This window comes from Equus asinus, chromosome 13 (assembly GCF_041296235.1).
Source record: "Equus asinus isolate D_3611 breed Donkey chromosome 13, EquAss-T2T_v2, whole genome shotgun sequence".
Taxonomy (NCBI): Eukaryota; Metazoa; Chordata; class Mammalia; order Perissodactyla; family Equidae; genus Equus; species Equus asinus.
The window spans coordinates 18,136,986-18,149,724 of record NC_091802.1 but is presented as its reverse complement, the minus strand read 5'-3'; the positions used below and the strand labels follow the sequence as shown (position 1 = coordinate 18,149,724).

The following is a 12,739-nucleotide window of genomic DNA, read 5'->3' as shown; positions in this document are numbered from 1 at the left end:
CCCATAAATATGGTGCTATTTCAGTTATCTGTTGCTGAGTGACAAACCACTCCACCTGGGGGCTTGAAACACCAGTGTATTATTTCTCATGATTCTGTGGGTCGATTCGGCAGTTCTTCTGTGATGTCAGGCAGGGTCACTGACATGACTTCACTCACCTGGGAGCTTCTCTGAAGCTGGAATGCCCAGGAAGGGCTCTCTCGCCTTCTCCAGGGCCTCTCCACACCGGGCATCTCCCCGGCAGGAGAACTTGGGCTTCCTTACAGCATGGCTTCCCGGTTCTAAGAGGAAGCAAAAGGAAACGGCCAGTTCTCTTAAGGACTGAGCTTGGAAGACCCGGAACACCACTTCTGCCTACTCTCTTGGTCAAAGCAAATGTCGAGGCCACTGCAGGTTCAGAGGGAGGGAAAATAGACTCCGTTTCTTGATAGATGGAGCAACATGTGTGTCCGCAGATCAGAGGAATCGTTTGCAACAGAATTTGGAGACTATCTACCAGAAATGTTCAAGTGTCCAGTCCTGAATATAAGAAAATCTTGCCTTGACCCTGCTTCACCCCAGAAATCCCCTCCCTGCCTCACTCCCCCCTCATTTATGCATCCCATAATCATCTGGATCAGCCTCTCTCCACTCTCCTGAAACACCCCTCATCAATGACCTCCTAACTAGCTGCCACAATGTCCACCTTCAGTTCTCACCATGCCTGCCCTACTCGTGGCCTCTGAAGCTGCTGACCGCCCCCTCTTCCTGGAAACAGTGCTCCTGCTTCCTGTGTGCTCCTCTCTTTCGAGTCTCGTCCCACTCCTCTTCCGTCTCCTGTGTTAGCGCCCCTTCTTCCACCAACCCCTGAAATGTCAAATCTCTATTTCCAGCTGAAGCTCTCTCCTGAGTTTCAGACCCGTGTTCCTAACTTCTGGATGACTGTTCTGTGGACATCTCAACCCAAATTAAAACCCTTCTCCTTGGCTCCCCGTCATGTTGGTATGAATGAACAAAACCATCGTTTACCTGGTTGCTCCAGACAAAAACCCAGGAACCTTTCTACACGCCTCCCACTCTCATTGCCCACCACCCTCCCATATACCCCCAACCTGATGGTCCACCAAGCTTGTCACCTTTCCATCCTGGTTCGCTCTCCAGTGTGTCCCGCCCCCCTTCACCCTCATGGCTGTTGCTCTGTTCAGGTCTGATGGTAGAAGAGTCCCCACACTGCTCTCACTGGTCTTCTTGCCTCAGTTTCTCTACCTGTCGTCTCTCCTTGTTCCACACCAATCTCCACCCCGCTCCCCATGTTACCTCTCCCAAAGAAGTCTGGCGGCTCATGACAACAGTGCTGAGCACAGCTTTTCACAAAGTTTGCTCTGTGGATGTTAACAAGAACCACCACAAAAGTTCTCCAGACAAATACATTTGGAAAATGATGGGTTTGAACAAAACCAGGCAGGTTTCTTTGCCACCTGCCTCCTAGGATTCTCCAATGTGCTGGTACGCACAGACCCAGAGATAGTCTGAAGCTTTGCCAAGCTCACTGACACAGGAGCCTTTGCTCCCAGAGCATCTCCCAGGACAAGCATCCCAGCGCACACGCCTATTGAATAATTTCCAACCGGTTGAAGCCTAAGAGGAACGCAGTTTCGCTCGATAGGAATGATCTTTGGGTAACCTCCTTAACCTCTCTGAGGCTCTGTTTATTGTCTGCAAAAAAGGGGTGATAACAACCCCCACCACAGAGGCGGGTGTGAGGATTAAGTGAGGCAGCACTTGGAACATCACGACACACAGTAGGTACTCAGTGATGGCGGTCGTGTGCTCCGCCAGCGATTCCTTGAGGGAGGCAAGCACAAGAAACTAGCTCTCAGAAGCATCACTGGATTCTTCCTCCTCAAAGGAGTTCCTTTGGGCTATTTCAAAGAATTTCTCATCCTTCAAACACGGCTAACTCAGAAAAAAAACTGTTTACTCCTAGAATCAAAGACTTTGCAACTTTGGAATCCCAGAGAAAACTAGGGGATCTAGGCGAGGGGTGTGGAGAGGCGGCAGAAAAGTTGAGTGGTGTCTTGGCGCCCTCTGCTGGTCAAGACGTGGAACTCCAAGGAGACAGGCAACCTAGGCTTCCTGGCCTGGGGACCCTGCTCTTGGGGGGGCTGCCCGCAGCGCAAATCCGTGACCTGAGAGGAAATTGCTCTTTTCTGCCCCTGAGCAGCTAGCTCCCTCCTGCGCTGCTCTCAGGGACTCTCCAGATTGTCACCACTTGCAACCCACAGTTTTTCCATAGGCCTTCTCTCAGCAGGTAGCCACCTTTACCTCCTTCGTCAGGGAGGAAAAACTGAGGCCCCCAGAGGTGACTCCTCAACTTCCGGCCTGGACCCCAAAATAGGACTGCACACACCCGCGCCTCCTTTCCTCCCGCTGTCGGAAGCGAACCCTCCTGCTGGGCTGGGGAGGCCCTCTCCCATCTCTTACAAAACCCAGACGTTGCTCTACACCTGTTCCCTGTCTCTCCAGTAATTTTTTTCTTTTACTTTTTTTTAGTAGACTATTTTAAAAAAGTATTTTAGAGTTACAGAAAAATTGAGAGGATGGTACAGAGAGTTCCCATGTACTCTGCACCCAGTTTCTCTTACTATTAACATCTTACATGGCCATGGCACATGTGTCACAATTAATGAACTGATATTGATACATTATTATCATTAACTAAAGTCCATAGTTTATTCAGATTTCCTTAGTTTTTGCCTAATGTCCTTTTTCTGTTCCAGAATCCCATCCAGGATAACACATCACATTTATTTGGAATTTAAAATTATTTGGAATTCTACATTGGAAATTTGTCTTTTCTCCCCCATTTAATTATTCAATCATTTATTTATGTCATTATGGACTTGTGGATATTTATCTAATACGAATTTAATGTAATTTGGGGTTATAATCTAATACTATATTTATTTTATTGCTAAAATGGTTCTCCCTCCAATATTTTTAACTTCTTTTTCTTCTTTGGTGTCGGACACATAATAATATTATCAAGGCTTGCTCAAAGATGTTTATTGCAGCATTGTTTTCAATAGCAAATATTGGAAATAACCTAAATGTCCATCAATTGGGGAACAATTAAATGATTTTGGTATACCCACTGCATGGAGTACTGTGTAGCTCTCTCCTCACTCCCCACTGCTTTCTTTCCAGGAAATAGCTCTTCATGTACTTGCATGGAAAAATATAGTGATTAAGACTACAGGCTCTGGAGACCAGCTGAGTTCAAGTTTTGGTGCTAGGGCCTTGGGGAGTTACTTACCCTCTCTGAGCCTCTGTTTCTGTATCCATAAATGGTGATTACAAGAGGATCTGTTTCATAGGATTGTTGTGAGAATCAAATAATGCACATAAAGTGCCCAGAACTGTGCCTGGCACATGGTAAGCTTCAATAAATATTAATTATTAGTAGTATTATTATGGAAAGATCTCTAAGACATTGCATTGAATGAAAAAGGCAAGTTGCAAAAAATACAGTGTAGCACCATATGTAACCCATATGTATGACATAATACACAATAATATGTAACACCAAATGTATGCAAAATGTGAGACGTCATCAAGCATTTTCCCTGTGGGGGAAAAAGACCTCCCTCCACCCTGTGTCTGCCACCATGCTCCTAGAAGGAAGTTTCTACTTATGCCTCTTTATCCCAGGGACTCTATTACTGTGGGACAGTAATAGCAATAAAAATAGCTAACATTCGTTACTCTTGGCTCTTACCATGAGCTGGATCCTGTGCTAAGCTCTTTTCATGGATTCTTTCCATTTATTTCTCCCGATAAACCTATGCGGTAGGTGCTACCATTACCTCCACGTACAGATGGGGAAGGTGCGGCTTACAGAGGTTAAGTTTAGAGCTAGCCAGCAAGCATGGAGCAAGGACGCAAACCCAGGCAGTTAGACCTTCCACAGTCCTTTACCCAGACTCACCAATTTATAGCATTTTGTCCCATTTACATCATTATTCATTTGCTTTATATATATATATATATGTATGTATATGTTTTTTCTCCTGAACAATTTGTAAGTTGCAGACATCATGGTCCTTTATCCCTAAAGACTTCAGTGTGTATTTCCTGTGAATAGAGACATTCTCTTGTATAACCCCAGCACAACTGTCAAAATAATCAATGCTATTATCTAACCCACAGTCCACATTCAAATTTCATCACTTGCTCCACTAATGTCTGTTATAGCTATCTATATGTATTTATATACATTGCTTATATGGTTATATATATAAACGAACCTTTTCCTAAAAACAGAAAAATGTCCCCCACGTGCATGAATTTGAGCCAAGTGGATATTCTCAAGGGTGGACAAACTGCCTCAGAGTCTGGGAGGTGAGGGAAAGCCAAAGAGGTCTTGACTGGCTGGTGAAACGCGGCAAGTCAGGGGGCACGCATGATGGGGAGGCAGCCTTCATTCCTCCTCTCCTTCCCACGGCTGGATGGCCCAGGGCCATGTGGGCTCCCACTCTCATGCCTGTAGCTGTTCCAACGTGAAGGGGCCACAGAGCTGGCGAGAGAGCTGTGGGCAGGTCCCAGGAAGGAAACGCTGCTCCAAGCTGCCACCTCCACCCACAGAGGAGCTGGCTGGTGTGATTTAGATTTCTGATGGTTTTCTTGGCATCCATCCCATCAAAATGATCTTAACTTTCTGCTGGGGAGTCACTGCTCATTCATTCTCAGCTCACTGGGTGGGATCAGCTTAAACCCGGCAGGGCATCTGATCCTGTTGGCTACAGTACATGGTTTGGGTATGGGTGGCTGCCAATCAAAACCAATAAGATGCCAAGAGATGTTTGCTGGAGCCTCCAGATATATAAACTGTCCGTCTTCCTTGATGGAAATTGAATAGACTCTTGCCTGCTGGAGAGGCATGAGCACGGCTCACGCCCTGGGAGATGGCTATTTCCATCTGGCCACCATGAGCAGAGAGCAGGCCTGAGAATGGAGCTAGCACCAAAGAAGGGGAGCCAGGAAGTATAGTAAGAGAAAAACTAGGTTCCTGAACATATTATTTGAGGACTAGATCAAACCATACCTGAAGCTCTACCCTACACTGTTCAGTTACATAAGCCGAAAGAGTCTCTTTATTATTGAAGCAGTGCATTTAGTTGTAGAGGTTGTTCGCGATGTAAAGCGTCATAATGAAGACAGATGGTCCAGTTCCATTGGATTCTATTTAATCAGGCTTTGCATGAGGTGCTGGGGAGACACAAAGATAAGCAAGATGGGCTCCTGTCCTTAAAGAGCCCCTTTTCAGTCTGAAGGAGAGGAAGAGAGATGAGAAGGACACCTTGAACTTAACCTCCGCCTCACATGAAATGCAAATATCCCTAAGAGGAGATCATACGAATCCTATAATCAGTTAACAGACTCACCCTCAGCGGCCCAGCCGTGAACGCCCATCTCCCATCATTGCTGGAGACACTTCAACACCAAGAACTGATAGCTGATAGTTTTGCTCTAAGGATTTGGGACTGAGTAAGTCCAAGTGCCCATTAATGAAATACGTAGCAGACTTTGAAAACCCAAATCCCACATCGTTAAATGTGGTTTGCCAGACTTTGCCTTTGATTTTAAAAAACAAGCCTCCAATTTTGCCCCTAACAGCTGCCAAGTTTGACCTTGCTAAACAGCAAAATCAAGAGCATCCACTCACAGCTGCAATGCGCCTCGATGAGATAGAGGCAGTTAGGTTAAGACTGTCATTACAGATTAACCCGGCTCGGTCTTTTAAAAGATCAAGTATTGGGGCCGGCCCCGTGGCCGAGTGGTTAAGTTCGCGTGCTCTGCTTCAGCGGCCCAGGGTTTCGCTGGTTCGGACCCTGGGCGCAGACATGGCACCGCTCGTCAGGCCATTCTGAGGCGGCGTCCCACATAGCACAACCAGAGGCACTCACAACTAGAATATACAGCCGTGTACTGGGGGCTTTGGGGAGAAGAAGGAGGAGGAGGAGGAAGAGGAGGAGAAGAAGAAAAGATTGGCAACAGATGTTAGCTCAGGTGCCAATCTTATTTAAAAAAAAAAAGAAAGAAAGAAAATCTTCAATTAAAAAAAAGACATCAAATGTTAAGAAAAATTTCAGCTCTACGGGACCCAGCTGTTTGTCTCCTGGAAACAGCCTAAAGCATGAAGAGATGCGACACAAAATGAATGCCATCAAGTGCCCTTCGGCAGCACAGACACTAAAATTGGAACGACGCAGAGAAAATTAGCATGGCCCCTGGGCAAGAAAGATACACAAATTCGTGAAGCGTCCCGCATTTTTCAGGTACACTCATCACGCACAAAAAATGATAACTACGTGAGGAGATAAGTTAACTAGCTTGCCTGTAGTCATGTCACTGTGCATATGTATATCAAATCATGTTGTACACCTTAAATGTATACCATTTTTATTTAAAATATACAAACAAATTAAAAAATAAAAGGAAAAAGACATCACCATAAAAACAAACAAAATGCCCTCGAGATACCCTTCCTCTCACTTGAGGACACAAAATAATGTAAAACAGTTGCCGGAACCCCTAGGCATTACAAAGTTTTGCTCTTGTTCCTGTTTCTGATGAATTCATAACAGTGAAAAATGGATATTTTGCTCTTTTTTTTTCTTTCTTTCTTAAGGCAGCCTGTTCCCCGGGATCAAATAAGAATCTGATTAGGAAAATAGGAGAGACCCAAGGAGGTGCCTTGTATCAGTCGGGTCCTCCAGAGAGAGAGAACCAATAGGAAATCTAGATAAATAGAGAGGCACAGATATAAAGAGATGTATTATGAGGAACTGGCTCATGTGATGACGGACGCTAAGTTCCACAATCTCTCATCTGCAAGCTGGGGACCCAGGAAAGCCAGTGGTGCAATTCAGTCTGAATCCGAAGGCCTAAGAACCAGGGGAGCCGATGATGTAGGGCAGAAGACCAGCTCCACAGTCAGGGAGAGAGAAAGACTTCAACCTTTCCTCTGCCTTTTTGTTCTACTCAGGCCCTCGATGGGTTGGGTGATGCCCACCCACATTGGGGAGGGCCATCTGCTGGACTCAGTCCACTGATTCAAATGCTAACCTCCTCCAGAAGCACCCTCACAGACACACCCAGAATGTTTAACCAGATATCTGTGCATCCCTTGACCCAGTTAAGTTGACACATCACCTGCCTGGTAAGGGAAGGGCTGGTGGAAGGTGGGAAAGGAGAGTGAACAGACGGGCCGGGAGTTTGGTGGGAAGAAGTCACAGCAGATATCCTTGTCATGTCCCTCAATCATGTCACCTTTGGCACAGATGCCAGAGGTTACTCTACCCTGCCCTGCATTCTAGAATGTGGGATCCATTGAAAGCTATTTAGTAACCACTGGCCTGCCTGAGAGTCCTTAAGCCCTTTGTATTGCAGTATCGCTGAGTGATTTACAAAACTACCATTACTTACGGGAGCTGGGTCTTCATAATAAGAAAAAACCATATGGTTGGAAAAGTCACGTGCCAGCACATGGAGGCTACAGAGCTGAAGAAGAGACGAACCCTGCGCTTGAGGATCTTAGAGACGACAGACCCAAAAACAGATCGTTCAGATATAATGTTGCTTTTCACTTTGTTATGGGTTGAATTGTGTCCCCCTAGAAAGATATGTTGGAGTCCTAACTCCAATACCTCAGAATGTGACCTTATTTGGAAATAGGGTCTTTACAAAGGTAATCAAGTCAAAATGAAGCCATTAAGATGGTCCCTAATCCTATATGACTGGTGTCCTTATAAAAAGGGGAAATTTGGACACAGTTTCTTCAGTCCCACTGCCGGGGTTTGAGTCTCCCTCCCATGGCTGTGTGACCCATGGCAAGTTGATCAACTTGCTTAAGCCTCTGTTTTCTCATCTCTAAAGTGGGGTTGCTAATAGTATCTATGTTGTAAGACTGCTGAAAGATTCAACATACATCCAGTTACTTGTCATTTCCATGAAGCAGCCTTCCATTGTCCCAGCGTGCATCTTACATTCATACCTCCAGAGAAAATCTGCTGGGGTGACATTGTACCATCCTGTATGGAGCATCCCTATTGGACAGACTCTCACAGGCCCGTATCACCAGTGACTGGTCATGCTTACGTCCAGCCTATCCATTGCCACTTTGGGCTTGGGTCTCCATCCCAGGACTGACCCAATGGCAGCAGAAGAATAATCTAGTCACATGATACCAGGTGAAGCAAGAGCACGGTGCCCCCCGCCTCCCAAAGTAACCACTTTCCTCAGAGGAGGACTCTGGGTGTAGCAGGCACTCAGAACTGGTTGGCCTGTGCAGTACCATTGGTTAAGAAAGGAAAAGAACCCAGGAAGAGCCTGAAAGAAAATGAAGGAACAAGGGATAACAAATCTATTATTATTGTTTTAGGCTTGTTGGGAGCATTGATTGAATCCATCCACAGAGAGTACTCAGCAAAGTGCTGGGCACATTGAGAGCGCTCAATATATGGTAGCATTGAGGGTGACGACGATGATGACGATGTTGAAGCTGATGGCTGTTATCAGGTCTATTTGAGGTTGAAGAACAGGTACAGAATGACGGGGAGAGGGAGATAAAAACCCTAAGGTTTCAAAGCAAGAGCAGTTCCTGGGGATGTAACAGGCCAGGCTGAGGTCCTGGAGGCGAGAGTGTGACACTGGTACACCCAGCAGCTCCTTCCTCCCTGAGTCTGCAGACAGATTCAGAGTGCCTAAGCTTTGTACTCTCCTGGGGTCTCACCCAGTGCCCACTCTTCCTACCTCGGCTCCCTGGGGAGACTTTGCCATCCCTGATGCCTTGTTCGAGGTAGTCGATTCTCTCTTCATCCCAGGACTCCAGGAAGGGGCCAGTATTTGAGGCCCTCCTGCCACGGAGAATTCGCGCTCTTGCAGAGCGGCCGGGTGGCACACACAGGTGACCAGCGTGAGCTTGGGCTGCGGGGGAGGTTCCAGAACATGAGGCTATTTTTAGCCTGGCACAGATGCCCAATTCCCAGCTAAGGGAGAGGGCATGGTAGGTGGGAAGCAATCTTGCTTTCATCATTGATTATTTTATTAACCACTTAGGACGCTGCCTGCAGTGAACATCACCTGGTTTCCTTGCTTCCTTTTCACGTTCCTTCCTGCTTATGACTTCAGAAACAGCATGCTCCCCCAGGGCCCACATAGGGGTCAGGGAGAAAATGAAATTGACCAAGTGACAATGAATGAGGGCAAGGCAGGGATAAATGTCCCATTCTGCCCCGTCAGCAGCGGGAGTGGGTCCAAAAAGACACTTAGCCTCACAAATTGCTCACTTATCCTCCCTGTAGTGAGTTTGCTCCAAATGGTTTGGAAAACCATTGCGGCTAATGACAGGCGGCAGGCCCGTGGCTGGAAGCTGGCCAGGATGGGCCCAGCAGGAGTCTGAATTGCGCCTGGATTCATTATCTTTATCTAGTCCAACATTTTACGGGTGGGTTTTTTGTTTGATTTCAAAGTGAGATGGTTAGGTCATTATTTGTTAAATTATAGCTTTTAATTAGAGGATCTATTGAAATGAAAAGCCTGACAGAGGTTTGCATGCCTCTAAGTTTTTGTTTGGAATTTATAATTATCGCTGTTTGGAAAAGATTAGTTTGGGGGCGTTAAAGTCTTTCTTTTAAGAAAATCCTCAAATTATATGCTGTTGGGGGAGGGGGTGAAGGGAGAAGCCAGTAAGCTAGATATAGACGTTACAAGTGATGTTATCTGTGTTATTATCCATGCCCAGTGTCCTTGTATTTGCAGAAAAAGAGAGGCATGGATGTTCTATAATAATTTATATGCTTTTTCCCAGGGTAAGCCCAGACGGGAAACGAGGCCCCAACGAAGTAGTGAGCTGGCCAGCAGAGTGGGTAGCCAAGGCGCTGGCTCAGATGGAGTTTTGTTTACCACTTCCCCATTCCTGTTCTCCCGGAAGGTAGGGAAGGGGGGCAGCCTTGGTAGATTTTTCCCCTTGGGGACTTGGTTTCTGGCTTTGAGAGGAACGAGGAACGTACCTCGTTCCGTGTTCCGACTGGCGCCTCGCGTCCAGCAGGGGGCGCGCCGCCGCCGGATTGAGAGCCGTCGCCTCCTTCCCTCGGGAAAGCGCGCCCCCGCCCTCGGCGCGAGCCGTGGGCTTTTCTTCGCGTCTCCCTGTTGGTTTTCCTTCTCTGCTAAGAGCAAGGATGCAGATGACGTTCTCTGCGCGTTGGGCCTTGGGCTATGAGCAGCTGTCAAGGTGGGCGCCCCGCTTTTCTTCATCTTTCGGCACACGCCGTGGGGGGCGGGGGGCAGCGAGAGGCCCCCCGGATTTGAGCCATGTGGCCCAAGCCTCTTGCTGTGTGCTCTGCAGGTCCCACCGACAGCGAGAGGAAAGCCTCTGTAGAGCGCGCGCCGGGCGAGCCCGCGGCCACCGTCCCCTCCTCCGACCTCCTCTGGTGCTTCCACGCCTCGTGCCACTGGACCACAATCCCCATTAGGACGGAGACCAGGGTTGTCCTGTGATGTATTAGGGACCCCCAGCACAGGGCCTGAAACACAATAAATACTCAGTGAATGGATAAATAAATTCATGTAAACCGTTGTTTTAATGATATAATTCTTTCTTTCAGGTCCTGAGCATGTATGCTGTGCCAGGCACTGGGGAATCAGAGATTAAAAATATAACCCCTGTCCTTAAAGAGATTACAGTCTGGAGGTGGAGACAGACGTGAATCTGGGCAACTGGAATTTCTAGCTACCCCTGGTTAGTGGCCAACTAACTTCATTTAGCCAGCAAAAATCACAGCAGTCACCTAGTAGGGGCACATTGGCTGACCCACAATATCCTTCTGAAATTAAACCACTTCTATCTTGGCGGTGAACTTGACTCCTACCCTTTCCCCGGGTTGTGGGGACAGGGCGGGTTTCCAGTTAGATGCCCTCAGCCTCCTATCTCTTTGAAGTCCCAAATTGCCCTCTACATCCCATACTTCCTATGAAACCAGGCCACCTCGCAAAGGTCACTTTTGACCCATTGGCTGTGCATGAAGGTCTCTCTCACTGATTTTTCCCTCAGAAGGAGAGATGAGAAAACAGCTCATTAATAAATAGCACTTTGTCTTAAAGGAGTTTCGGGCTTTTGCTGCTATTGGGATTTTGCTTGTTTGTTTCCATTTTGCTGTAGAGTGTGGATTTGATGCTCCGCCTCCCCATCTTGCTTTCATCTTTATTCTTAATGATCACATTTACTCCACTTACAGGAGTAATCAAAGTAATGAAACCCTTTCCCTGTGGGGGAGAGCAACACAGATAGGAGGCCCTGGAATAGGAATTGGTTTTTGATGAGCAAATGTCAGATTTTATAGGAGATTAGCTTTGGGGATTGGAGGGAGCGTTATCATTATGGCCTGAAACAACTAGATGCATCTCTAGAGCTCTGATGGCTGAGAAAGTCAGAATAAATGTTTGGGAAGTGGTTCAGTGCACATATTTTGGTCTCTGAAAAAGGTTAGAGCATGAAATGAGTAAAGGAAAAGACAAAGCTTTTCGGCTCTTGCAACAACAGACAACAAAAATTTAATCTTTATCCTTTTGTGGTACTGAAAATTTCCTAGAATTAAAAAAAGAAATTTTAATCATACAATTGCTCCAGCTCCAGCTGTGTGCACTCATGTGAATCAAATACTGTCTGTCATTTAGATACACTTCTCCCCTCCATAAGCCCCAGCAAGGGTCCCGATGATTACAAAGAGAACCACTGCACGATGTGGTTTCACAGGGGAATTCTTCCAAACCTTTAAAGAGGAGATAATCCCAGGGCAGTTTAAACTGTTACATACTATAGACAAAGAAGGAAAATTTCCAAAATCTTTTGAAAATGTGAGTACAAGACATACCAAAACACTAAAAACTTCACTAAATATATAAATATAGATATATCTCACTAATTGATATTAATGGAAGAAGTCCAAATGCAATATTAGTAAATAGACTATAGCATATTAAAGTTAATATATCATGACCATATGGAGTTTATTGCAGGAATTCAAGGATGGTTCAACATAACCCAGAACTTCCTCTTCTAGTGGTAGTGGACTGGGTAACTTAGAAAAATCCTCTCCATGAAGAAAAATTATGAAGCTGGACAAAGGATAACAAACATATTTTTTAAGGCACCAAAGAGTTAATAAGCTAGGGATCAATTACTGGTTGAGATCCAGGAGAGTTTGGGAATACAGATTAGTCAGTGAAGCACTTGGGGCCACTCTTTCCAGAAATATTTGCTGAGAGTCTAAGACGTACTTTGGCAGTCCCACAGGGATGAGGGACAAAATGTGGAACCCACCTTGGTAGGGACTCTGGTAAATCACTCCATCGCACAGTATTTAATTCAGATAGAATCTAAAACCAATGGAGGAATTGACTGATTTCTCAATAAGTATGTATTATCGGAACAACTGGGTAGTCACTGGAAAAACAAAATTGGATCCATACTTCACACTGCAAATGAGGATAAATTCCAACTGGATCAAAGTTTGAAATGGAAAAAAAAAATGAAACCATGAAAGTAATAGAAGATATGAGAGGATTCTCTTATAACTCCAGAGGGAGTAAGGCCTTTCTCCTTACATCACAAAATCCAAAAGCCACTAAAAAGAAATTGATAAATTTGGCTACATAAAAAATTCTGCAAGGCAAATAACATAAACAAAGTCAAAAGACG

General features: G+C 45.9%; 1 non-coding gene across 1 annotated transcript; it reads left to right on the top strand.

Annotated features, from left to right (window-relative positions):
- The first annotated feature begins 6,209 nt into the window (after positions 1 to 6,209).
- On the top strand, positions 6,210 to 6,314 carry LOC123276548 (U6 spliceosomal RNA). Its single transcript, XR_006513050.1, has one exon. It is a non-coding gene; the product is annotated as a U6 spliceosomal RNA (small nuclear RNA).
- Positions 6,315 to 12,739: the final 6,425 nt, after the last annotated feature.